We start from the raw sequence: 26,685 nt of genomic DNA, 5'->3' as shown, positions 1-26,685 counted from the left end.
TTTTTTATTTCTTTTCCTTCTAATTTTTCGGCTTTGATGGCTGGAAATTCTTTGTGGAAGCTTTGTTTTCGATCTTATATTAACTTCTTTACTTCCTTAATTTGGTGTTCAGCTTATTCTCAAATCACTTAGTTGATTGGTTATGGTTTCCTTGGACTCCCCTTTCCTCTGTCGGGCTCCATTCAACATTCCCTTTGTGGTCTCCCTGAATTCTTTCAGCTATCTGTTTATGGATTCCATGAATGCCTCTGTTGATCTTTGTCTATTCTCATCCCACTCTCGCAATTCCTGTATTACTCTTTGATTAGCTTCCTCATGCTCACACTATTCCTTTAGTTCTCTTTGACTGTTCTCAGCCTGCTCATGCAATTCTTGTCTTTCTCTTTCACGGTTGTCAGCCTGCTCAAACAATTCCTTTATTTCTCTTTGACTGCTCTCAACCTGCTCACGCAATTACTGTATTAATCTTTGAGTAGCTTCCTCACACTCACAAGATTCCTGTATTGATCTTTGGTTTGCCTCCTCTCTTTCCTTATTATGCTCACACGGTCCTTTGCATGTTTTCAATCTTTTCATTCACGGTGTTTACCAGAAGGGTTTGAAGAGCTCTTGGGAACTCTCTTCTGGATTATTCATTAACTGTTCTGTCACCTGATTATCATGAGTGGGAGTTGAGATACCCAGACTTGCCATTTTTCTTGGCTTTTTCCAGCTTGTTCTGCCCATTTGGTATGAAAGTAACACCAGTTTTGTGCTAGAACACTATTTTAAGGCAGCATCAACCAAAGTCCTGTAGTTACACAGTCAAAAGACTGCAGATACAATCTAGTTCAACAGACACACTCTTTTCAGCATCATACAACTATGGATTAATGAACTAAGAATAGCAAGGAAGAATTTGCCAAACCAGAAATTATTAGGTTTAGGGAGAATGGTGGGGATAAATAAGATCAGGGGGATATGGAGAGGTAAAATGAGAGTGAAATTAACCAAGTCCTAATCTGAGAGGGAAATGGATTGGACAGAATGATAAGAGAGAGATTCAAAAAGAGAAGAAAAGAAAAAAAAGCAAGAAAAAAAGGAAAAACAAAAATTCTTAAAAAATTATATAAAGAGATAATACTGGTATTAAAGAATTTTAACCTAAGAGGTTTTGAATTGAGTAATAAGTTTCTGGATTAAATGTGTACACAATGGGAGATAAGGTCTAATAATCGACAACAGGTATATATCTGAGGATGAGTAGAACAGCAATGAAGTCACCCAGAAAAGAACAGAAGAGAAAAAACGAAAGGAATGAAGAAAAGAAAAAAAAAAAAGCACCGAAAGGTCAATAGAGATAAACAAACACACACAAGTATATACCTAAAATAAAAGTATAAGAGAAAAGATTAATAGAAAACAATTTTTTTAAAAATTAAAGATAAAAAAGGTACAAAAAAGAGTTCTTTGATTTTTTTTGGCGTTGGGCGGGGGAATGGGAAGATCCTGTATCTGCCTTTTGTCTGTAACCAGTCTCTTGATGGTGTCTCTGGCCTACTTGTGTTGTGTGGTTTTCCTGTGGCTTGATTTGTTTCTTAAGTCAGTTTGTTTGAGCAGGCAGAAAAATGCTGTGTTTTACCCAGATCCTCCTCCCAGGCTAGATCAGTGAGAGGGTGATCTGCTTTGAGTATCACAACAGAGGGAGATGGCTGTTTCCTCTAGTTTGGAGATGCTGTGTTGAGGCTAGTTTCTGGGTAAGTTGAGGCCTTTGAGCAAACAGTAGCTGTTCCCTGAGGGGCTAGTTTCAGAGACACTCACAGAGCCCAGCCTGGAGCCATTCTCAAGGTTTATGTTTACTGAATTTGAATTGATTGGCTAGCATGCTGTAGAGAGGGGCAGCCTCTGGCTCTGTTTACCAGTGAAGAAAGCCAGTCCTCCTGGGGTGGAGCCTTCTCTCCCTGGGGGGGGTGGTGACTTTCCCCTGGGTAGAGTTGAGCCTGGCAGGTCAGGTCAGGTTCCTGTGACCTGCTAAAGGACTCTTTTGTTTTCCTCCAAGAACTGAGTTGGAGCTAGCTGCTCAGCTGGGCCTTTGTCAGTATCAAAGATAGAGATGTCTTGTGAGGGGGGGGTGGACTTTCCTCCTCTGCTCTCTGAGAAAGAGTGAGGATGTCAGTGTTCTACTCAAGCCACAGTGTTTGAACCTGGGTTGTCTTTGGTCTGAGATATGCAGGATGAGGATATCTGCTCCTTGTCAGTTCTTGCTGGTGTAGGGTAGAATGCTTGCCCGCTGCACCTGGTGCCTTTGTCCTGGACTCATAGAGTTGTATTTATGGTGGCTAAGGCAGCGGCCACCGCCGTTTCAGCCACCACTGTTGCGGCTATCGGCAAGTGCTCAGATCTCTTTCCATGCCTGGATTTTCCCTCTGTGGCCAAACTCTCCGTACTGTGATTGCACACTTGGTATGATTTTCTGGCTTAGAACCATTGATTGGAACACTAAAACTGCTTTCTATGCGAGAGCTTGCTGAGCCTCCAGCTTCTCCTCCACCATATTGCCGGAAATCCAGGATTTTTTACTTAATGAGTTTGCTTGGGAATTGTTTGTGGAATTTACTAAGACTTTCTCTCTTCTTGTGTGCCTATATTGGACACTGAATTAATAGAGTTTTTACATTTTTTAAAAAGCAAAAAACATAAAGAATACACACACTCATTGTTAAGAGACAATATAATATTGATGTCTTTTTGGAGGATTAAAGAGGTGAGGAAACTTCTTTGGCATTTGATCGAAGAGACGATTGTGATTTAAGAACTTTTAAAGGAGGAGTTCCGGGAAGATGGTGGAGGAGAAGCTGGAGACCAAACAAGCTCTCGCATAGAAAGCAGTTTTAGAGTTCCAGTGAACAGACCTAAACCAGTGAATCACACCAAATGTGCCATCACAGGACAGAGAGTTAAGCCAGAGAGGGAAAATCCAGGCAAGGAGACAGATCTGAGCACTTGCCAGCAGCCACTGCTGCGGTGGCAGCCATGGCAGCGGCGGCCATACTCGCCATACCTGAATCACAGAGAGTCTGAGACGAAGGAGGCAGACACGGCAGGCGAGCAGATCCTACTCAACACCAGCAAGAACCGACAAGGAGTAGACATCTTCATCCTGCAGTTCACAGATCAGAGATGACCCAGGAACCAAGAATTGGTGTGAGTAGAAGCCTAACGTCCTCACTCCTTCTCAGGGAGCAGAGGAGGAAAGGCCACCCCTCCCTCCCCAGTACCAGAGATCTCCATCTTGGATACTGAGAAAGCTCAGCGGAGCTGCTAGCTCCAACTCAGGCCTTGGAAGGAAACTAGAGTCATTTAGCAGGTCACAAGAACCTAAGCTGACCTGCCAGACTCAGCTCCACCCAGGGAAAAGTCACCCAACTCGGGCGCCAGCCCCAGGGGTGGCTTTCTTCACTGGGTAAACAGAGCCAGAGGCTGCCCCTCCCTTCAGCAGCCTGGACAATCAATTGAAATTCAGTAAACATAAACCCTGAGAGTGGCTCCAGGCCACTACTGTTTGCTGAAAGGGCTCAACTGTACCCAAAACCTAGCCTCATCACAGCATCTCCAAACTTGAGGAAAAAGCCACCTCCCTCTTGTGATACTCAAAGCAGATCCCCTCCCATTGAACTAACCTGGGAGGAAGATCACAAAATCCTGGCTAAAGCAGAGCATTTTTCTGCTTCGACAAACAAACTGACTTAAGAAACCAACCAAGCCACAGGAAAATCAAACACCACAAGCAGACCAGAAACTCCTACAAAGGCTGGTTATGGACACAAGGGAGATACTCGATTTTTCCCACCCCTCCCAAAAAAAATCAAAGGACTATTTTTTCTTTTTTTTTGGACCTGTTATAAAAATTTTTTTTCTAGGGGGGAACCAAGATGGCGACGGGGCAGTAGGGAAATGCCACAGCTCTCTCCAACCAAAAAGAGAGTTCGAGTTCCAAGAGACCGACAACAACAAAAAGACGAACACTCCGAGAAAAACCAGAGTTGGAAAATAACAAAAAAAGAAAGAGAGGAAAAGAAGAATTTCAGAACAGAGAAGAGCGAAGACCCCTCCCCCAACCTTTACTGGCCGCGCTGCAGTGTGCCAAGCCGCCAACCAGCCGGCCCGGCGGGGGCTGCCGCTGCCCCAGAGAAACAGGGGGCCACTTGCAGATCACCAGGTATCGGATTGCAGAACAGCGGATCGCCAGGAACAGAGAATCCTACCAGCCGGGAGTCTCCACGAGGATCCCCCCCCCCCCTCACTCTCCACCGGAGCAGAGAGGCTCCATCCCGCCAAAGCCGCCCGGCACCCGCAGCGCAACAAAGGGACCAGTCAGCAGACCACCCGCCCAATCGCGATCGCAACGACCCGGCGGGGGCCACCCAACCCAGCCCGCAACCACCCCAACTGAACTCAGATTGCAACAACAACTGACGACCTGCACCACACAGAAACAACCAGCTCCAGGGTGAGTACTCCACAGGGGACAGTGTATCCCTCAAAGGAGACCAGAGCTGGAGGGAATCCCCAGACCCTGACCTAGACTCCCTACCCCAACACCCGGATTACAGAACCCACTAAAACTGGGAACTTTTCAAGAGCTCCACCAGCCGCTGGAGCACACTCTGCTGGCCAGGCCAGAGCAAGAGTGCCCCTGGAAGGGAGCTTAAATGCCCAAGCCAGGAACAGTGTCCCTGGGTCAAGACTACCAACTGTAGAAGAAATTTGAACTGTGTCCTCCAGGCTGCATAACCTAGGTGGTATACACATCAGCACAGGCCTAACAAGCGCGCTCCAGGCTGGGTCCGGAACCAGGCCCAGGGATCTGGCGCCTGAACAACACAACCAACTCCTCCCAACTGAAGTAAAAAGCTGAGCATATGCCTCAACAGAGGGGAGAAAACCAGGAAACAACATTCCCCGGGAAGCACGCCTGTGACAACAAAAGACCTGGAGGCTCAGGACAAGAGAAGCCCAAACCCCACCAAAACTCCACCCATATACCCTAGGCTGGGAATTGGGCAACACAGGCTGCCAGCACCTGATAGTAAGCAGCAGCTAAGGCTGATAAGGCAGCTCAGCAATAGAGTGATAGTCCTGGATGTATGAGGCCCTGGATCTGATTCCTCAGCATCACAAAAGCAAAAAGGGTCAGAAGTGGTGCTGTGGCTCAAATGGTAGGGTGCCAGCCTTGAGCTGAAGAGCTGAGGGACAGCACCCAAACCTAGAGTTCAAGCCCACAACCAGCCCAAAACAAACAAACAAAAACACATCAGGAGCCCAGAGCAGACTCCAGTATTTGGGAGAGTGCATCCAGAGCATCTGATCTTCCCAAGAGCACCCGTAGGAGCAAACACAAGCAGTGTAGGCTGCTCAACCCTTCCAAAGGTGGGAATTGCCAGCAATCTAAAGTGGAGAACTGAGAATCCTAAGTAAGTCAGAATAGTGCCCTGTGCACTGACAAGTCCCACCTAGGAGAGCGTCTGTCCTGCCTCTAGGCAGTTCAGGCCTGCCATTGTATACAACAACTCTTGTTTCCTCCTCTAACAAGCAGCTCAGTATCCAACCACCATGGAAACCCAGTCCGGGAGGCACAATGGAGGGGAAGCTGCCGAAGCAAGCGTTTGGAAAGGAGCAGAGATCACAGCAGGCAAAGCAGCCATGAAGACGTGTCTGCAAGGAGTCCTTACCTGGGTTCAGCAAAGAAAGGCCGGCGCAGGTGGGCGGAGCTCTTCCATAAAGCTGCCTGTGGTGGATAGATGGCTTCTGATTTGACATCGACAACAGAATAAGGGACTGCAAATTCAATGAATAGTCTCTGGCCAGAGAAACAAGGTCAAACGCTTAAGTGGTTCCTGGTATCTCCAGCAGAGTGGACATCTTTCTGTGACCAGTGGGTGTCACGCCACCTTCTGCAGAGTCTGCGTGAGAGATCGAGTTGGACAAAGAGCTTCAAGGAAGCATGCCCTCAGGAAGGGGGTGTTGGTTCAAGGCTTCCCATACACGTGGCTGCACCTTTATAGCCTCTACGTTTATTCTTATTATATTCTTCTTGGCTGTACATTCGTTGCCTTTATTCTCGTTTTGGCTATTTTTCTATTGATCCACGAACAGAGCATGTTGTATTTTTCCAGTCCAATAGAGACGGCTTCTCTAAGTAATAAAAGCTAAGGCCAAAGATTAAATGTGGGCAATGCCCCAATCAATCTATCATCTGATGTGACGTTGCCTCCAGAAACTCCTACAACTTCACAAGCAGTTTTGCATCTCACGCAGAATAAATATAGACTTAAAATTTCTAGATATGTCCAACAGACAAAATCAATGAATTAAACTAAGTTAGAAAGAGTTATCCCAGTAGTTCAGAGAGTTCTAAAAAAGAAGGGACTGCTGATTTTAAAAGAAAAAGAAAGATTCTCCCAACAGTTATGATTAAGTTTAGTCCAACTTATGTTATAGGGAATAGATGGTGTTTTCACACAAAATATAAAGTTAGTAACATATTTCCTGAACCAACCAAGAACCATTTCCTTATACAGGAGCTTATAAAGATGAAATTAGTTGGATGAAAATAAAATTAAAAAGAGTACAATGTAAGTTCAGCCCTGTCTTAGGTTTGTTAATTATTAAACATAAAAAAGGCTGAATAGATGACATATTCTATTAAACAATATGCTAGACTTGTTTCGCACCACTTAGCTTAAACAGTTGGTGGGATAGTTATCAATTTTCATGTAATTTATCAATGCTTTGCCTTTAAAAAATTGATTACGTGCTTAAGTATACAAAGAATCTATGTCACAATCACACACTGTATAAAAATGTTAATTCTCCTCAAAAAAGATACACTCAGATGCAACTCTTTTGAGTCTGTGTCTGTTTGTCACTTCACCGACTCCTTTGCCCACCTATCCCGAGATCCCTGTCCCGTCGGTCCCAGTGCTCCGGCCGAGCTGGTCCGTCACAAGAACCCAGTTACCCCAGCCCCCAAAAAGGTTGAATGGCAGGAACTCCCAAATACCTCTCAATCCTATCTCTCAACATCAACGGACTTAACTCTCAAACTAAGCGACATAGACTGTCTAGTTGGATGAAAAAGCAAGATCCTTCTATCTGCTGCCTTCAGGAGTCACACCTTGCCCATAAAAACAAACAACGTTTGAAAGTGAAAGGCTGGAACAAAATCTACCAAGCAAATGGCCCCAATAAAAAGACAGGAGTTGCAATCCTAATATCAGATAAAAAAGACCTCAAGTTAAAATTAGTGAGAAGAGGCAAAGAAGGTTGCTACATACTAATTAGGGGATCTCTCCTCCGGGAGGATGCTACAATTCTAAATATCAATTCACCAAACAACGGAGCAACCAAATTTATCCAAGAAACACTACTTTCCCTCAAGTCTCGTGTAGATCCAAAGACATTAATTGTTGGGGACTTTAACACAACACTATCCACACTAGATAGATCAACTCGGCAAAAGCGCAACAGGGAAAAGGCATATTTGAACACCTGCATAGATCAAATACATTTAACAGACATCTACCGAATATTTCTCTCAGCAGCATCAGAATACACGTTTTTCTCAGCAGCACACGGAACATTTTCCACAAGAAACGACATTTTAGGTCACATAGCCAACTTGTCCAAATTTAGAAACATGGAAGTTATACCATGCATTCTCTCAGACCACAAGGGAATAAAATTAGAACTCAACACCTAAAGCCCCCAAAGAATGTCCTGTAACACATGGAGGCTGACTAAACACTATTGAATCACCAGTGGGTCATGGAAGAGATTAGAAAGGAAATTCAAATGTTCATGATATTCAACAAAAATTAGCACACAAATTACCAGCTCCTCTGGGACACAGCAAAGGAAGTACTCAGAGGCAAATTTATAGCTCTAAGTGGGAGAGATCTAAAACCAATAATTTGATGAGACATCTGATCCTCCTTGAGAAGAGCAGCAAGATAAACCTCAATCCAGTAGATGGGTCGAAATAATTAAAACTAAATCAGAATTAAACGAATTAGAATCCAAAAAAACCACAGAACGAATCAACAAAACAAAGATTTGGTTCTTCAAAAAAATTAATAAAATTGACTGTGCCTTGACAAATCATATCAGAAAGAGAAAATAACATACCCAAATAAATAAACTCAGGGATAAGAATGAAAACATCACCACAAATACAACCAAGACCCAGAACATTCGAAGTCTTTGATCAATTTGGAGTTGATTTGGTGCAGGGTGATATAAAGCATCTAACTTTAGTTTGCTACAGGTGATCAACCAATTTGCCAGCACCAGATACTGAAGAGTTTGTCTTTTCCCATTCTGTTTGTAGTTCCCTTATGTAGATTAGTTGGCTACAGGCAAGTAGGATTGCAATTCGAATCCACTGATCCTCAGTTCTCTTCTTGTACCAGTACCAAGGTTTTGCATTTACTATGGATTTGTAGTAGAGTTTGAAATTTGGTATTGGTATTCTTGAGCACTGTTCTTTCTGTTAAGTTTCGTTTTTCCTATTAAGGTTCTTTGATTGTTCCATATGCATTTCTGGATTGCCTTTTCTATTTCCCAGAAGAATGAGGCTGGAATATTGATAGGTATGACATTGAATTTGTAGATAGCCTTTGGAAGTATTGCCATTGTCACCATGTTGATCCTTGTAAACTAGGAGCATGGGAGGTTTTTCCACTTTCTAAGTTCTACTTTGATTTCCTTTTTCAGGGTTTTAAAGTTTTCCTCGTAGAGGTCCTTCACTTCTTTACTGAAGTGAATTCCTAGGTATTTTTTTTCTTATGGGGATATTACAAAAGGAGTTGCTTTCCTGATTTCAACTGTGCTCTTCTCTTTATTGGCATACAGAAAAGCCACTGAGTTTTGAGCTTTAATTTAATACCCTGTGACGATGCCAAAATTTCGAATCAGCTCCAGTAATTTGGGAGTGGCAGCGTGTGATTCTGTAAATACAGGTTCATGTCATCTGCAAAGAGGGAGAGTTTTACTTCATTTTGCTCTATTTGGGTCTCCTTTATGTTTGCCTCTTGTCGTATTGCTGTAGCTAGACATTCTAATACTAAATTGAAGAGAAGTGGAGAGAGTGGTCATCCTTGCCTCATTCCTCAGTTTAGAGGAAATGGCTTTATATTTTCAGAATTAAGTATAATGCTGGCTGGAGGTTTGTTGTATTGAGAAATGTTCCCTGGATTCCTAGTTTTTCCAGAGCCTTCATCATAAATGGTTATTGGAGCTTTTGAAATGATTTTTTTGCATAGACGGAAATAACTTATCAGGATAACGGTTTGAGAATTATTGCCTTATAATGTTCCAAACCTTGGTTGTATCTGTGGTGATGCTTCCAATCTCATCTCTGAGTTTGTTTAATTGAGAGTGTTCTCTTCTTTTTCTGATAAGATTTGTTTAAGGTCTGTCAACTTTGTTAGTTTTTTCAAAGAACCAACTTTTTGTTTTGGTGATTCTTTCTAAGTTGTTTTTTTTTTTGAATTCTACTTCCTTTAATTCTGATGTAATTTTAATTGTTTCTTCCTTTCTGCTTGATTGGGGTTTAGCTTGCTGCTCTTTTTCAAGGAGGTTCAGATGTCTCATTAAATGTTGATTTCAGATCTCTCCAATTAGTTTAGGTAGGAACTCAGAGATATAAACTTGCCTCTGAATACTGCCTTTGCTTTGTGCCAGAGGAGCTGGTAATTTGTGTGTTCACTTTTGTTGAATATCATGAACATGTGAATTTCCTTTCTAATCTCTTCCATGACATATTGGGGATTCAACAATATGTTGTTCAGCCTCCATGTGTTACAGGACTTTCTTTGTTGGCTTTCAATGTTGACTTCTAATTTTATGCCCTTTTGGCCTGAGAGAATGCAGGGCATAACTTAAAAGTTTCTGGTTTGGAAAAATTGGCTGTGTGCCCTAAAACGAGGTGTATGTTGGAAAATGTGCCAGTGGTGCTGAGAAAAATGTATATTCTGATGCTGCTGGGTGAAATACTCAGTAGATGTCTGTTAATTCTTGTAGATCTATGCAATTGTTTAGATCTGAGTTTACTTTATTGAGTTTTTGTCTGGTTGATCAAACCAGGGGGATAGTGTTGTGTATAAGTCCCCAAAAATTAATATCTTTGTCTCTATGTGAGATTTTAGTGAAGATGGTGTTTCTTGGACAAACTTGGGTGGCCCTCATTCGGTGAATAGATATTTAGAATTGTCTGCGGAATATTTAGAATTCATTTTTCTCTCCCTCCATTTCTACCTTCTCTCCGTATTCCCCACTGTTTTTTTGTTTGTTTGTTTAACGGTTTTCCAATGAACGGTTTTCCAACTAACGGTTTTGCAACTGCCATTCATGCTCCTCTCCAAAGTTACCTACTATCCTATCAGTTCCTGGAAGTTCGCCTGTACGGCTAGAAGCCCCACCCCTCCAGTGGCATGTCACGCCCCTTTCAGTAGCATGCCCTGCTCTTTGAGCATCATGCGACGTCCACTTTTTGGGGCGTGGCATGCCCTCCAGCAGTATGCCTGCCGGGGCAGTGACATCAGTTCTCAAAGACCTGCTATGATCAGTGGCCTTGTCTGTGGAGCAGTTAGGCTTGCCTCTTGATGTTCACACCCTCCATCTGGCTGGGACTCGGCGCCATTCTATTGGGCCCTACTTATTATCAAGGCCCCATGGGTTTTCACCTTCCTCACAGTTATCCAGATGTAATCTGATCATTTATTCCTTCTGCACCAAATTCTGAACTTTCCCTTCTGACCTGATGTTGAACAGGCTTAAAATGAAAATCTAACAGATAGCAAGGTTCAAATCATAGAAACACATTTGCTAAGAATAATTAACACTGAGCAAGTCTTAATTCATGATATTTTTTACAGAAATTTTTATTCGTGAAAATACTGTACAGAGGGGTTACAGTTCGATGAACAAGGTAATGCGTACATTTCTCATCAAGCTTTTCTGCCTCCTCCTTTGTTTTACCCCTTTCATCCTTTCCCTCCCATCCCCACAACTACACTCCAACACCCCACCTAAATTGTAAAGTCTGTTTTTCGATATAGCATCTTATACATCTCAGTGCTGCAATGGGTCAACATGTATCCCTATTTAAACAATTTGTTTATTCCCTTCCACCCCTCCAAAATTTAACCAACATCAAATAATAGTGAACAAATGGGTTACATTCTCCATGGTGGAGGTATGCAAAAATCAAACAAATAATCACGTGGTACTTTATAAGTACATTGGAAAAAATAGCAAGAAAGAAGGAACCATGTAAATACACTAGTTAACAAAGAATAACACTTGGTAAATCATAACATTTAGAGATATTCAGGGTGTCTCTGAACAGTCCAGCTTGTAGCCTTCTGTGGTATTTTTCCACTGCCTGTTTCACTTGAGTATGATAGTTCCAATGCTGATTTCCTGCCACTTTAAAAGCCGATGGTGTAGTTAGCACCACTAAGCATGGTCCTTGCCTCATGGGTTCTAATTCAGGAGCGTGATGCCTTTGATCCACACCAACTATCCAGGCAGGAAAGAAGAGGTGCAGTTTTTCTCAGGAGGCCGGTGATCCGGGCTAACAAAGGATAGGCACCTAGAAGAACATGATGCAAAGCCTACAGGGATTGTACAAGATTGTCGTTAGACATTTATGGTAATATAGCTTTCCCAGATTTAGGACCCACAGGAGGTGGTCTACCATCAATTATTTCACAGGGAGAGAATCCTGTAACATAAGGGGTGCATCTTGATAGAAGGAGAGAAAGGAGAGGAGGCTTACCCACTGATGGCCAGTCTCTGTAATTTAGTTAGTTAAACTTTGTTTAAGGTCTTCTTCACTTTTTATACCTGCCCTGAAATCTGTGGTCTATAAATACAATGTAACTTCCAATTTATTTCTAGGACCTTAGCTAACAGTTTAGTGTCTTGGGCTGTGAAGGCCGGGCAATTGTCTTTCCCCACTAATAAGCATAAGCCAAATTGAGGAAATCTTTCATGGAGTCATGTTTTAACTGTCAGTTCAGCGGTTTGGGCTTTTCTAAGGAATGCCTCTGCTCAGCCTCAAATGTGTCCACTGGTACTGACAGATACAAATATACATATTTTCCAGACTTTACCTCTGTGAAGTGCCATTTCTAAATTCCTCCAGGTGAGGTTCCTCGCATACGAAGCCTCTCTACATTTACCATCTTTCCAGCATTTACCTGCTGGCCAATTTCTACATGGTATGGATAGTATTTTCAGGCTGACGACCCTAGCTTTCATTACAGTTTTGGGAAAGGTCCAGGGCAATTTACCAGGGTGACAAGAAGCATATATAAACAGACAGAAGGCTTGAGACCAAAACTATTATTCACAAGTACATTCTCCACCTTTGCACACTTGTTATCAGTGTTTGTCCTTCTTCCTTGAAACTTAACTCTAGAGGCCCCATGGTTTTAGGGTGGCCTTCTGAGCTACGTGATCATCTTGGTTCTTTGCTCTCTAGTTTCTTAAATTCCTGGTTAGTACTCTGAAACTCAGTCTGGAGCTTGGAGACTTCTTCCATTGTATCCTCCTGCTTACTCTCAAGCTCGCTTTCATGATGCCAATCCACTTCTCAAAGTCCTTCTTTACATGCAAGTGTGTTTCTAGAATCACAGAAGAGTTGCTTTGATGGTACAACTACTTCTCCCTCTCACTACACCTTTACTTTCCCTTCAACTCCTCATTTAAGTTCTCAATGGTGCTATTGAGAGGGTTTTTTTACACCTCCACCTGTTCCCTGGGGACATGCTGCTTCTTCCTTACAATTGTTGCGAATCTCTTGGCAGTCTGGTTGGCTTTTTCCTCTAGTAGCTCCTCTTTCTCGTCTTTCAGCCACTGACCTGTGGGCCCTAGTTTGCCTCATACACATCCAGACTTGTGTACTTGGATTCCATGTCATTCGGAGTGTTTTCCAGGTTCATTTTGAGGACTTTGTTCTCATCTTTGATTCTTACAATTTCCTGATTTGTGTCTGCAAATCGCTTCACGTCTGATAATTGTCTCTTACTTTTCTCCAGTTTGATACTGGATTCATTTTTCATATGGTTTTTATTGCCAACACACTATACAGAAGGCTTACAGTTACATAAGCAAGGTCATGAATACGTTTTGTACCAAGCATTCTTGTCCCCTCCTTTGTTTTTTCCTTACCATATGTTCCTTCCCACCTACTCACTTTCCTCTCCCATGCTTCCAATTTATAGTGTGTTCTCCAAAATTGTCTTGTACATCTCATTGTTACAATGGGTCAACCTCTATCCCTATTCAAACATTTTGTTTTTTCCCATCCTGTCCCGAAATTATACCGACATCAAGTACAGAGAAAACATGGGTTACAACTAGGAGGAGGAACATAAAAGGCAACAAAAAAATCACGTGGTACCCTACAAATAAGTTAGAAACAATAGCAAGAAGATACAAACCACTTGTAATCCTATCTTGGGGTTCATTTCGCTTTACATCGTCTTATCTGTTCATATGTACTGAGGTTTTGCCCTTTTCTGCTTGTCCCAGATATATACTTGTTATTGCATGTAAGTGAAAGCTATGTTCTTATCCAGGCAGAAGCTCTGCAGTTTCATGCAGTGCCATTTGTCCAACCTTTTATTGATTTGGTGTTTTTCTGCAACTTGATTAAGAAAATTTCTGCCGGTGTCAAGGAGCCTGAGAGTTGTTCGTATTCCTTCTTGTAATGTTTTCAGTATGTCTGTTTGTCTTTGAAGTTTCTAATCCGTTTGGAGTTGATTTGGTGCAGGGTGATAAATAAAATCTAACTTTAGTTTGCTATCGGTGATCAACCAATTTTGCCAGCAGCAGATACTGAAGAGATTGTCTTTCTTCCATTCTATGTTTCTCTTCCCTTATGAAAGATTAGTAGGCTATAGGCATGTGAGTTCACTTCTGGGTTTTCAATTCGAATCCATTTATCCTGAGGTCTCTTCTTATACCAGTACCAAGGTATTTTGTTTACTCTTGCTTTGTAATAGAGTGAGAAATTTGGTATACTTATTCCTTCAGCACCGTTCTTTCTGTTAAGTATCTTTTTTGCTATTCGAGTTTCTTGATTGCTCCATGTGAATTTTTGGGTTGCCTCTTCTATTTCCTAGAAGAATGAGGCTGGAATCTTGATAGGCACGACATTGAATTTGTAGATAGCCTGTGGAAGTATTGCCATTTTCACCATATTGGTCCTTGTAAACTAGGAGCATGGGAAGATTTTCCACCTTCTAAGTTCTGCTTTGATTTCCTTTTTCAGGGTTTAAAGTTTTCCTCTATGAGGTCCTTCACTTCTTTACTGAAGTGAATTCCTAGGTATCTTATTTCTTGTGGGGCTATTATAAAAGGAGTTTTTTTCCTAATTTCAGCTGTGCTCTTCTCATTGTTGGCATACAGAAAAACCACGGAGTTTTGACCTTTGATGTAGTACCCTGTGACTAGGCCAATGTTTCGAATCAGCTCAAGTAATTTGGCAGTGTGTGATTCTGAAAATACATGTTCATGTCATCTGCAAAGAGGGAGAGTTTTACTTCATTTTTCCCTTTTTGGGGCTCCTTTATGATTGCCTCTTGTCGTATTGCTGTAGCTTGGCAATCTAATAGTAAATTGAAGAGAATTGGAGAGAGTGGTCATCATTGTCTCGTTCCTCAGTTTAGAGGAAATGGCTTTAGATATTCAGAATTTAGTATAATGCTGGATGTAGGTTTGTTTTACTGAGGAATGTTCCCTGGAATCCTAATTTATCCAGAGCCTTCATCATAAAAGTGTATTGGAGCTTTTCAAATGATTTTTCTGCATCGACTGAAATACCCATGATTTTCTTATTCTTGTTCTTGTTGATGTGTTGAATTGTAGTAATTGATTGTTGTGTATTGAAACAGATTTACATGCCTGAAATGAATCTTGTTTGATTGTGGTGTATGAATTTTGCATGAATTGTTGAAGTCGATTGGTCAACATTTTGTGGAGAAGTTTGCATCGATGTTCATCAACGAAATGGGTCTATACTTCTCTTTTTTTGATGAGTCTTTGCCTGCGTTTGGAATAAAGGTTATGATGGTTTCATAGAAAGGGTCAGTAGGGAACTTTCTCTTTCAATTTCATTGAAGAGTTTAGGAGTATGGCTGTGAGTTCTGATTTGAATGCGTTTTAGAGTTCTATGGTGAATCAATCGGGATATGGGCTTTCCCTGGGAGGGAAATCTCTTTTTGCTGTTTCTATTCCTTTGCTTGAAATTGGTCTAAGAAAGTGGATTAAATAATCCTGGTTTCATTTCTAGTTTGTTAGAAAAGCGTCCATTTCTTCCAGAATCTGAAAGCTATTAGCATAATTGTTTCAGAATTATTCCCTTATAATGTTAAGAACCTTGGTTGTATCGGTGGTGATATTTCCCTTCTCATTTCTCAGTTTGTTTAATTGGGAGTGTTCTCTTCTTTTTCTGATAAAATTTGTTTAGGGTCTGTTCAATTTTGTTAATTTTTTGGAAGAACCAACTCTTTGTTTTGGTGATTGTTTCTAATTTTTTTGAATTCTACACCTTTAATTCTGATTTAATTTTAATTGTTTCTTCCTTTCTACTGGATTGGGGTTTAGCTTGCTGCTCTTTTTCAAGAAGGTTCAGATGTCTCATTAAATTGTTGGTTTCAAATCTCTCCAATTTGTTGATGTAGGAACTCAGAGCTATAAACTTGCCTCTGAGTACTGCCTTTGATTTTTGCCAGAGAAGCTGGTAATTTGTGTGTTCACTTTTGTTGAATATCACGAATATGTGAAGTTCCTTTCTAATCTATTCCATGATGCATTGGGGATTCAACAGTATGTTGTTCAGCCTCCCTGTGTTACAGAACTTTCTTTGGTGGCTTTTGGTGTTGACTTGTAATTTTATTCTCTTGTTGTCTGAGAGAATGCAGGGCATAACTTCAATATTTCTGATTGAGACAAGTTTGATTTAGGCCCTAAATAGTCGTGTATTTTGGAAAATGTGCCATGTGCTGCTGAGAAAAACATGTATTCTGATGCTGCTGAGTGAAATATTCAGTAGATGTCTGTTAATTCTTGTTGATCAATGCAACTGTTTAGAGCTGAGTGTTCTCTATAGAATTTCTGCCTGGTTGATCAATCCAGCAGGGATAGGGTTGTGTTAGAATCCCCAACATTTAATGTCTTTGTCTCTATTTCAGATTTGAGTGAAGTTTCTTGGATAAATTTGGGTGCTACAATGTTTGGTGAATAGATATTTAGAATTGTCTGGTGAATATTTAGAATTCATTTTTCTCTCCCTCCACTTCTACCTTCTCTCCTTATTCCGTATTGTTTTTGTTTGTTTGTTTGTTTGTTTAACCGTTTTTCTACTAACGGTTTTCCAACAAACGGTTTTCCAACTGCCATTCATGCTCCTCTCCAAAGCTGCGTAATATCCAATCTGTAGCTTGAAGGTCGCCTGTAGGGCTTGAAGGACCACCCCTCCAGTGGCATGACACGCCCCTATCAGCACCATGCACTGCTCCTTGGGCATCATGCCACGTCCCCTTTTTGGGTCATGGCATGCCCCTCCAGCAGTATGCCCTGCGGGGCAGTGACATCAGCTTCTTAAAGACCTGCTATGATCAGTGGCCTTGTCTCTGGAGCAGTTAGGCTTGCCTCTTAATGCCCCCCACCCTTCATCGGACGGGGATAGGGTTCCATTCTATTGGGCCCTGGTGATTTTCAAAGTCCCATGGGTTTTCACCTTCCTCAACTTTATCCAGCTGTATTCAGATCACTTATTCCTTCTGCATCAAATTCTGAACTTTCCCTTCTGACCTGATGTTGAACAGGATTAAAATGCAAGTCTAACAGATAGCAAGGTTCAAATCATAGAAACACATTGGCTAACAATAATTAACATTTAGCAAGCATTTTTTATGTTATTTTTACACAAATTTTTATTTGTGAAAATACGGTACAAAGGGGTGACAGTTCGATGAAAAACATAATGAGTACATTTCTCACCAAGCATTTGTGCCTCCTACTTTTTTTCCCCCTTCCGTCCTTTAACTCTCATCTCCAAAACTACACTCCAACACACCACCTAAATTGTAAAGTCCGTTTTTCGACATAGCAACTTGTAAATCTCAGTGTTGTAATGAGTCAACCTGAATCCCTATTTAAACAAGTTGTTTATTCCCTTCCCCTCCCGAAATTATACCAACATCAAATAATAATGAACACATGGGTTACATACTCCATGGTGAAGGTATGTACAAATCAACCAAATAATCACGTGGTACCTTATAAATACGTTTGAAACAATAGCAAGAAAGAAGAAACTGTGAAAACACACTAGTTAACAATAATTAACACTTGGTAAATCATCACATTAAGAGATATTCAGGGTCTCTGAACAGTCGATCTTGTAGCCTTCTGTGGATAATATTCCACTGCCTGTTTCACTTGAGTATGATGGTTCTAATGTCACTTTAATAGCCAATGGTGTAGTTAGCACCACTGAGGTTGATCCTTGCCTCTAGGGTTCTAATTCAGGAGCGTGATGCCTTTGACCCACACCAACTGTCCAGGCAGGAAAGAAGCGGTACAGTTTTTCCCAGGAGGCTGGTGGGTCTGGGCTACCAAAGATGGGCACACAGAAGAACATGATGCAAAGCCTATAAGGACTGTACAAGATTTTGGTTAGACATTTCTGTTAATATAGCATTCCCAGGTTTAGGACGCAAACGAAGTGGTCTACCATAAATTATTGCAAAGGGAGTTAATCCTCTAACATAAGGGGTGCATCTTGCTCCAAGGAGATCAATGAGAGGAGGTTTACCGACTGATGGCCAGTCTCTGTAATTCAGTTAGTTAAACTTTCCTTGAAGAAAAAGCATTTGACAAGATCCAACACCCCTTTATGATGATGGTTTTTGAAAAATTTGGAATCCGTGGAACATTCCTCTACACAATAAAGGCTGTATAAGACAAAACTACAGCCAGCATTATACTTAATGGTGAACAAATAAGCCATTTCCTCTTAACTCAGGAAGGAGACAAGGATGTCCACTCTCTCCATTCCTCTTCAATTTAGTATTAGAATGCCTAGATATAACAGTAAGACTAGATACAAACATAAACGGGATCCAAATGGGGAAAGAAGAAATAAAACTCTCCCTCTTTGCATTGACATGATCTTGTATTTAAAGAATCCCTTAGACTCTACTCCCAAATTACTCAAGCTGATTCAAAACTTTGGAAAGTAGCAGGGTATAAACGTAACCCCCCAAAATCAATGGCTTTTCTGTATGCCAACAAAAGTGTGGCTGAAATTAAGAAAGCAGCTCCATTTGTAATAGCCCCACAAAAAATAAAATACCTAGGAATTAACCAAAGAAGTGAAGGACCTCTATGATGAAAACTTTAAAAACGTGAAAAAGGAAATCAAACAGAACTTAGAACATGGCAAAAACTCCCATGCTCCTGGATTGGAAAGATTAACATCGTGAAAAAGGCAATAGTTCCCAAGGCTATCTACAAATTCAATGCGATACCTATCAAAATTCCAACCTCATTCTTCAAGGAAATAGAAGAGGCAATCCAAAAATTCATATGGAACAATAAAAGACCCCCAATAGCAAAAACGCTCCTCAACAGAAAGAACACTGCTGGAGGAATATCAATACCAAATTTCAAACTCTATGATAAAGCCATAGTAATCAAAACAGCTTGGTACTGGCACAAGAACAGACCTCAGGACCACTGCAATAGAATTAAAAACCCAGAAATGAACCTACAGACCTATAGCCGTCTCATCTTCAATAAGGGCGCTAAGAAAATAGAATGGAAGTAAGACAGCCTCTTCCATAAATGGTGCTGGCAAATTTGGTTAACTACTTGTAGAAAAATAAAGCTAGATCCTTATATATGACCCTGCACCAGAATCAACTCCAAATGGATCAAAGACCTTGGAGTCAAAGCAGACACTCTGAAAACATTACAGGATGGAATAGAAGGAACCCTAGGTCTCCTTGGCGCACGCCAAAATTTTCTTAATAGAGACCCGGAAACAAAACAAATCAAAGAAAGGTTGGATAAATGGGATTGCATGAAGTTGCAGAGCTTCTGCATGTCAAAGGACATAGCTAGCAAGATCAATTGAAAACCTACCAATTGGGAGAAGATCTTTACTAGCCATACAACAGACAAGGGTCTCATATCTAAAATATACTTGGAACTCAAAAATTAAATCCCCCAACAACAAATCCTCAAAGAAACAACTGCCCAATAAATAAGTGGGCTAAAGACTTAAAGAGATACTTCTCTGAAGGAGAAAGAAGGATGTCCAATAGACACATGAAGAAATGCTCAACCTCCCTAGCCACAAAAGAAATGCAAATCAAAACAACATTGAGATACCACCTCAACCCAGTTAGAATGACTATAATCAAGAACTCTAACAACAACAGATGCTGGAGGGGATGTGGACAGAAGGGAGCCTTACTTCATTGTTGGTGGGAGTGTAAACTTGTTCAACCACTTTGGAAAGTAGTATGGAGGTTCCTGAAAAGACTTCACATAGAGCTCCCCTATGACCCAGCAATCCCACTTTTGGGCATTTACCCAAATGTTTACAAACAAGACCACACTAAAGCTACCAGCACAACTATGTTTATTGCTGCATTATTTACCATAGTGAAGATATGGAACCAACCCAGATGCCCCTCAGTAGATGAATGGATTAGGAAAATGTGGTATATATACTCAATGGAATTCTATGCCTCCATCAGAAAGAATGACATTGCCTCATTTGTTAGGAAAAGGAAAGGCTTGGAAAAAATTATATTAAGTGAAGTAAGCCAAGCCCAAAGAAACATAGGTCTCATGGTTTCCCTTATTTGCAATATCTAGTATATGTATGAGTCCAGCAGAAAAGACAGAATTCTATGCCTGTATCTCCCTTGTGTCCATAACCAGCCTTTGTAGGAGTTTCTGGTCTGCTTGTGGTGTTTGATTTTCCTGTGGCTTGGTTGGTTTCTTAAGTCAGTTTGTTTGTCGAAGCAGAAAAATGCTCTGCTTTACCCAGGATTTTGTGATATTCCTCCCAGGTTAGTTCAATGGGAGGGGATCTGCTTTCAGTATCACAAGAGGGAAATGGCTTTTTCCTCAAGTTTGGAGATGCTGAGATGAGGCTAGGTTCTGGGTAGAGTTGAGCCCATTCAGCAAACAGTAGTGGCCTGGAGCCACTCTCGGAGTTTATGTTTACTGAATTTCAATTGATTGTCCAGGCTGCTGAAGGGAGGGGCAGCCTCTGGCTCTGTTTACCCAGTGAAGAAAGCCACCCCTGGGGCTGGCGCCTGAGTTGGGTAACTTTTCCCTGGGTGGAGCTGAGCCTGGCAGGCCAGCTTAGGATCTTGTGACCTGCTAAATGACTCTAGTTTCCTTTCAAGGCCTGATTTGGAGCTAGCAGCTCTGCCGAGCTTTCTCAGCATCCAAGATGGAGATCTCTGGTACTGGGGAGGGAGGGGTGGCCTTTCCTCCTCTGCTCCCTGAGAAGGAGTGAGAACGTTAGGCTTCTACTCACGCCAATTCTTGGTTCCTGGGTCATCTCTGATCTGTGAACTGCAGGATGAAGATGTCTACTCCTTGTCGGTTCTTGCTGGTGTTGAGTAGGATCTGCTCGAACGCCGTGTCTGCCTCCTTCATCTCAGACTCTCTGTGATTCAGGTATGGCGAGTACGGCCGCCGCTGCCACGCCTGCCACCGCAGCAGTGGCTGCTGGCAAGTGCTCAGATCTGTCTCCTTGCCTGGATTTTCCCTCTCTGGCTTAACTCTCTGTCCTGTGATGGCACACTTGGTGTGATTCACTGGTTTAGGTCTGTTCACTGGAACTCTAAAACTGCTTTCTATGCGAGAGCTTGTTTAGTCTCCAGCTTCTCCTCCGCCATCTTCCCGTAACTCCTCCTTTAAAAGTTCTTAAATCACAATCCCGTCTCTTTGATCAAATGCCAAAGAAGTTTCCTCTCCTCTTTAATCCTCCAAAAAGACATCAATATTATATTGTCTCTTAAGAATGAGTGTGTGTATCCTTTATGTTGTTTGCTTTTTAAAAAATGTAAAAAGCTCTATTAATTCAGTGTCCAATATAGACACTCAAGAAGATAGAAATTCTTAGTAAAGGCCACAAACAATTCCCAAGCAAACTCATCAAATAAAAAATCCTGGATTTCCGGGAATATGGTGGAGGAGAAGCTGGAGGCTCAGCAAGCTCTCGCATAGAAAGCAGTTTTAGTGTTCCAATCAATGGTCCTAAGCCAGAAAATCATACCAAGTGTGCAATCACAGTACAGAGAGTTTGGCCAGAGAGGGAAAATCCAGGCATGGAAAGAGTTCTGAGCACTTGCCCGTAGCCGCAGCAGCGGTGGCTGAAACGGCGGCGGCCGCAGCCTTAGCCGCCATACATACAACTCTATGAGTCCAGGACAAAGGCACCAGGTGCAGGGGGCAAGCATTCTACCCAACACCAGCAAGAACTGACAAGGAGCAGATATCCTCATCCTGCATATCTTAGACCAGAGACAACCCAGGTTCAAACACTGTGGCTTGAGTAGAACACTGACATACTCACTCTTTCTCAGAGAGCAGAGGAGGAAAGTCCACCCCCCCCACACACAAGACATCTCTATCTTTGATACTGAAAAAGGCCCAGCTGAGCAGCTAGCTCCAACTCAGTTCTTGGAAGAAAACAAAAGAGTCCTTTAGCAGGTCACAGGAACCTGACCTGACATGCCAGGCTCAACTCTACCCAGGGGAAAGTCACCCCCCCCCCAGGGAGAGAAGGCTCCACCCCAGGAGGACTGACTTTCTTCACTGGTAAACAGAGCCTGAGGCTGCCCCTCTCTACAGCATCCTAGCCAATCAATTGAAATTCAGTAAACATAAACCTTGAGAATGGCTACAGGCTGAGCTCTGTGAGTGTCTCTGAAGCTAGCCCCTCAGGGAACAGCTACTGTTTGCTAAAAGGCCTCAACTCTACCCAGAAACTAGCCTCAACACAGCATCTCCAAACTAGAGGAAACAGCCATCTCCCTCTGTTGTGATACTCAAAGCAGATCACCCTCTCACTGATCTAGCCTGGGAGGAGGATCTGGGTAAAGCAGAGCATTTTTCTGGCTGCTCAAACAAACTGACTTAAGAAACAAATCAAGCCACAGGAAAACCACAGAGCACAAGTAGGCCAGAGACACCATCAAGAGACTGACAGATAAAAGGCAGATACAGGATCTTCCCATTCCCCTGCCCCCAGTCAAAAAAAATCAAAAAACTTTTTTTTGTAACTTTTTTATTTTTAATTTTTTAAAAAATTGTTTTCTATTAATCTTTTTTCTTATATTTTTATTTTAGGTATACACTTGTGTGTGTTGGTTTATCTCTATTGACCTTTCGGTGCTTTTTTTTTTTCTTTTCTTCATTCTTTTCATTTTTTCTCTTCCGTTCTTTTCTGGGTGACTTAATTGCTGTTCTACTCATCCTCAGATATATACCTGTTGTCGATTATTAGACCTTATCTCCCATTGTGTACACATTTAATCCAGAAATTTATTACTCATTTCAAAACCTCTTAGGTTTAAATTCTTTAAACCTAAGTATTATCTCTTTATACCGATATAATTTTTTAAGAATTTTTGTTTTTCCTTTTTTTCTTGCTTTTTTTTCTTTTCTTCTCTTTATGAATCTCTCTCTTATCATTCTGTCCAATCCATTTCCCTCTCAGATTAGGACTTGGTTAATTTCACTCACAATTTACCTCTCCATATCCCCCTGATCTTATTTATCCCCACCATTCTCCCTAAACCTAATAATTTCTGGTTTGGCAAATTCTTCCTTGCTATTCTTAGTTCATTAATCCATAGTTGTATGATGTTGAAAAGAGTGTGTCTGTTGAACTAGATTGTATCTGCAGTCTTTTGACTGTGTAAAACAGGACTTTGGTTGATGCTGCCTTAAAATAGTGTTCTAGCACACAACTGGTGTTACTTTCATACCAAATGGGCAGAACAAGCTGGAAAAAGCCAAGAAAAATGGCAAGTCTGGGTATCTCAACTCCCACTCATGATAATCAGGTGACAGCACAGTTAATGAATAATCCAGAAGAGAGTTCCCAAAGAGCTCTTCAAACACTTCTGGTAAACACGGTGAATGAAAAGATTGAAAACATGCAAAGGACCGTGTGAGCATAATAAGGAAAGAGAGGAGGCAAACCAAAGATCAATACAGGAATCTTGTGAGTGTGAGGAACCTACTCAAAGATTAATACAGGAATTGCGTGAGCAGGTTGAGAGCAGTCAAAGAGAAATAAAGGAATTGTTTGAGCAGGCTGACCACAGTGAAAGAGAAAGACAAGAATTGTATGAGCAGGCTGAGAACAGTCAAAGAGAACTAAAGGAATAGTGTGAGCATGAGGAAGCTAATCAAAGAGTAATACAGGAATTGCGAGAGTGGGATGAGAATAGACAAAGATCAACAGAGGCATTCATGGAATCCATAAACAGATAGCTGAAAGAATTCAGGGAGACCACAAAGGGAATGTTGAATGGAGCCCGACAGAAGAAAGGGGAGTCCAAGGAAACCATAACCAATCAACTAAGTCATTTGAGAATAAGCTGAACACCAAATTAAGGAAGTAAAGAAGTTAATATAAGATCGAAAACAAAGCTTCCACAAAGAATTACCAGAAATCAAAGCCGAAAAATTAGAAGGAAAAGAAATAAAAAAACAAAGTAGAAAGTCTTGACAGTAGGTTAGACCATGCAGAAGATCGAATCTTCGGCATTGAATACAGCCTAGATGTTATAGAGAAAGAACAAACAACTATCCAAGACAAATTGAAGAAATATGACAAATCGATACAACATTTGGAAGACACCATAAGAAGGCCTAATGTGAGGATAAAGGGTGTAGAGGAGCACCTAAAGAGAGAAGTTAATGGTCTAGGAAATTTATTTAACAGGATCCTAGCAGAGAACTTCACAAACATGCAAAAAGATAGATACAGATACAGATACAAGAAGCTTTTAGAACTCCAAATAGACCAGACCAAGACAGGACATCCCACTGTCACATTGTAATCTGCACAGGATCAATTCAGACCAAGGAAAAGAACTTTAAAGCTGTGAAGGAGAAAAGATCAATCACATATAAAGGGAAATCAATTTGAATCACCTCAGATTTCTCAGCAGAGAAAATTAAAGCAAGAAGAACCTGGAATGATATATGCCATGCCCTAAAGAGGACTATCAACCAAGAATACTGTACCCAGCTAAACTCTCCTTCATAACCGAAGGTCAAATAAGAACCTTCCATAGTAAACAAAAATTGAAACAATACATCTCCACCAAACCAGCCCTATAAAAGATACTTAAGGATGTCCTACACATAGAAAACCAACAAGACCACAATAAAGGCCAAGAAACCTCACCCAAACTGAGAATCCAGGAACCATAGGAAGAACCTGCCACGCCACATACACTTGGTTGAAACTTCTGGAATGAAAGGTTCTGGACAGGAGTGGAGCCTGGCATAAACTCAAGCCCCAGGCATCCCCCAGGAGTTGGTGGAGAACTGGATTCCCTAAAAAAGACAATCTGGTCAGACTTAACCCATTGTTTTCTGAGAAAGAGAAGTTCCAGTGTGACTGCTGCTCACCACAGTGACCCAGGGCCCAGTGGCAGGATGCCAGCCCTGTGCCCTGACAAGTCCCACCTGGGAGAGCGTCTGTCCTGCCTGTAGGCCAGTTCAGGCCTGCCATTGTATACAACAACTCTTGTTTCCTCCTCTAACAAGCAGCTCAGTATCCAACCACCATGGAAACCCAGTCCGAGAGGCACAATGGAGGGGAAGCTGCCGAAGCAAGCGTTTGGAATGGAGCAGAGATCACAGCAGGCAAAGCAGCCATGAAGATGTGTCTGCAAGGAGTCCTTAGCTGGGTTCAGCAAAGAGAGGCTGGCGCAGGTGGGCGGAGCTCTTCCATAAAGCTGCCTGTGGTGGATAGATGGCTTCTGATTTGACATCGACAACAGAATAAGGGACTGCAAATTCAATGAATAGGCTCTGGCCAGAGAAACAAGGTCAAACACGTAAGTGGTTCCTGGTATCTCCAGCAGAGTGGACATCCTTCTGTGACCAGTGGATGTCGCGCGACCTTCTGCAGAGTCTGCGTGAGAGATCCAGTTGGACAAAGAGCTTCAAGGAAGCATGCCCTCAGGAAGGGGGTGTAGGTTCAAGGCTTCCCATACACTTGGCTGCACCTTTATAGCCTCTACCTTTATTCTTACTATATTCTTCTTGGCTGTACATTCGTTGCCTTTATTCTCGTTTTGGCTATTTTTTTATTGATCCATGAACAGAGCATGTTGTATTTTTCCAGTCCAATACAGACGGCTTCTCTAAGTAATAAAAGCTAAAGCCAAAGTTTAAATAAGGACAATGCCCCAATCAATCTATCATCTGATGTGAAGTTGCCCCCAGAAACTCCTACAACTTCACAAGCGGTTTTGCAGCTCATGCATAGTAAATATAGAGACTTAAAATTTCTAGATATGTCCAACAGACAAAATCAATGAATTAAACTAAGTTAGAAAGAGTTATCCCAGTAGTTCAGAGAGTTCTAAAAAAGAAGGGACCTCTGATTATAAAAGAAAAAGAAAGATTCTCCCAACAGTTATGATTAAGTTTAGTCCAACTTACGTGATAGGGAATAGATGGTGTTTTCACACAAAATATAAAGTTAGTAACATATTTCCTGAACCAACCAAGAACCATTTCCTTATACAGGAGCTTATAAAGATGAAATTAGTTGGATGAAAATAAAATTAAAAAGAGTACAATGTAAGTTCAGCCCTGTCTTAGGTTTGTTAATTATTAAACATAAAAAAGGCTGAATAGATGATGTATTCTATTAAACAATATGCTAGACTTGTTTCGCACCACTTAGCTTAAACAGTTGGTGGGATAGTTATCAATTTTCATGTAATTTATCAATGCTTTGCCTTTAAAAAATTGATTACGTGCTTAAATAAACAAAGAATCTATGTCACAATCACACACTGTATAAAAATGTTAATTCTCCTAAAAAAAGATACACTCAGATGCAACTCTTTTGAGTCTGTGTCTGTCACTTGGCCGACACCTTTGCCCACCTATCCCGAGATCCCTGTCCCGTCGGTCCCAGTGCTCCAGCCGAGCTGGTCCGTCGCAAGAAGCCAGTTACCCCACCCCCCAAAAGGTGGAATGGCAGGAACTCCCATACACCTCTCAGTCCTATCTCTCAACATCAACGGACTTAACTCTCAAACTAAGCGACATAGACTGTCTAGTTGGATGAAAAAGCAAGATCCTTCTATCTGCTGCCTTCAGGAGTCACACCTTGCCCATAAAAACAAACAATGTTTTTAAGTGAAAGGCTTGAACAAAATCTACCAAGCAAATGGCCCCAATAAATGGATAGGAGTTGCAATCCTAATATCAGATAAAATAGACCTCAAGTTAAAATTAGTGAGAAGAGGCAAAGAAGGTTGCTGCATACTAATTAGGGGATCTCTCCTCCGCGAGGATGCTACAATTCTAAATATCAATTCACCAAACAACGGAGCA

This window comes from Dipodomys spectabilis, unplaced genomic scaffold (genome assembly GCF_019054845.1).
Source record: "Dipodomys spectabilis isolate Male_0828 unplaced genomic scaffold, ASM1905484v1 ptg000328l, whole genome shotgun sequence".
Classification (NCBI taxonomy): domain Eukaryota; kingdom Metazoa; phylum Chordata; class Mammalia; order Rodentia; family Heteromyidae; genus Dipodomys; species Dipodomys spectabilis.
This window is presented reverse-complemented; position numbering follows the sequence as displayed.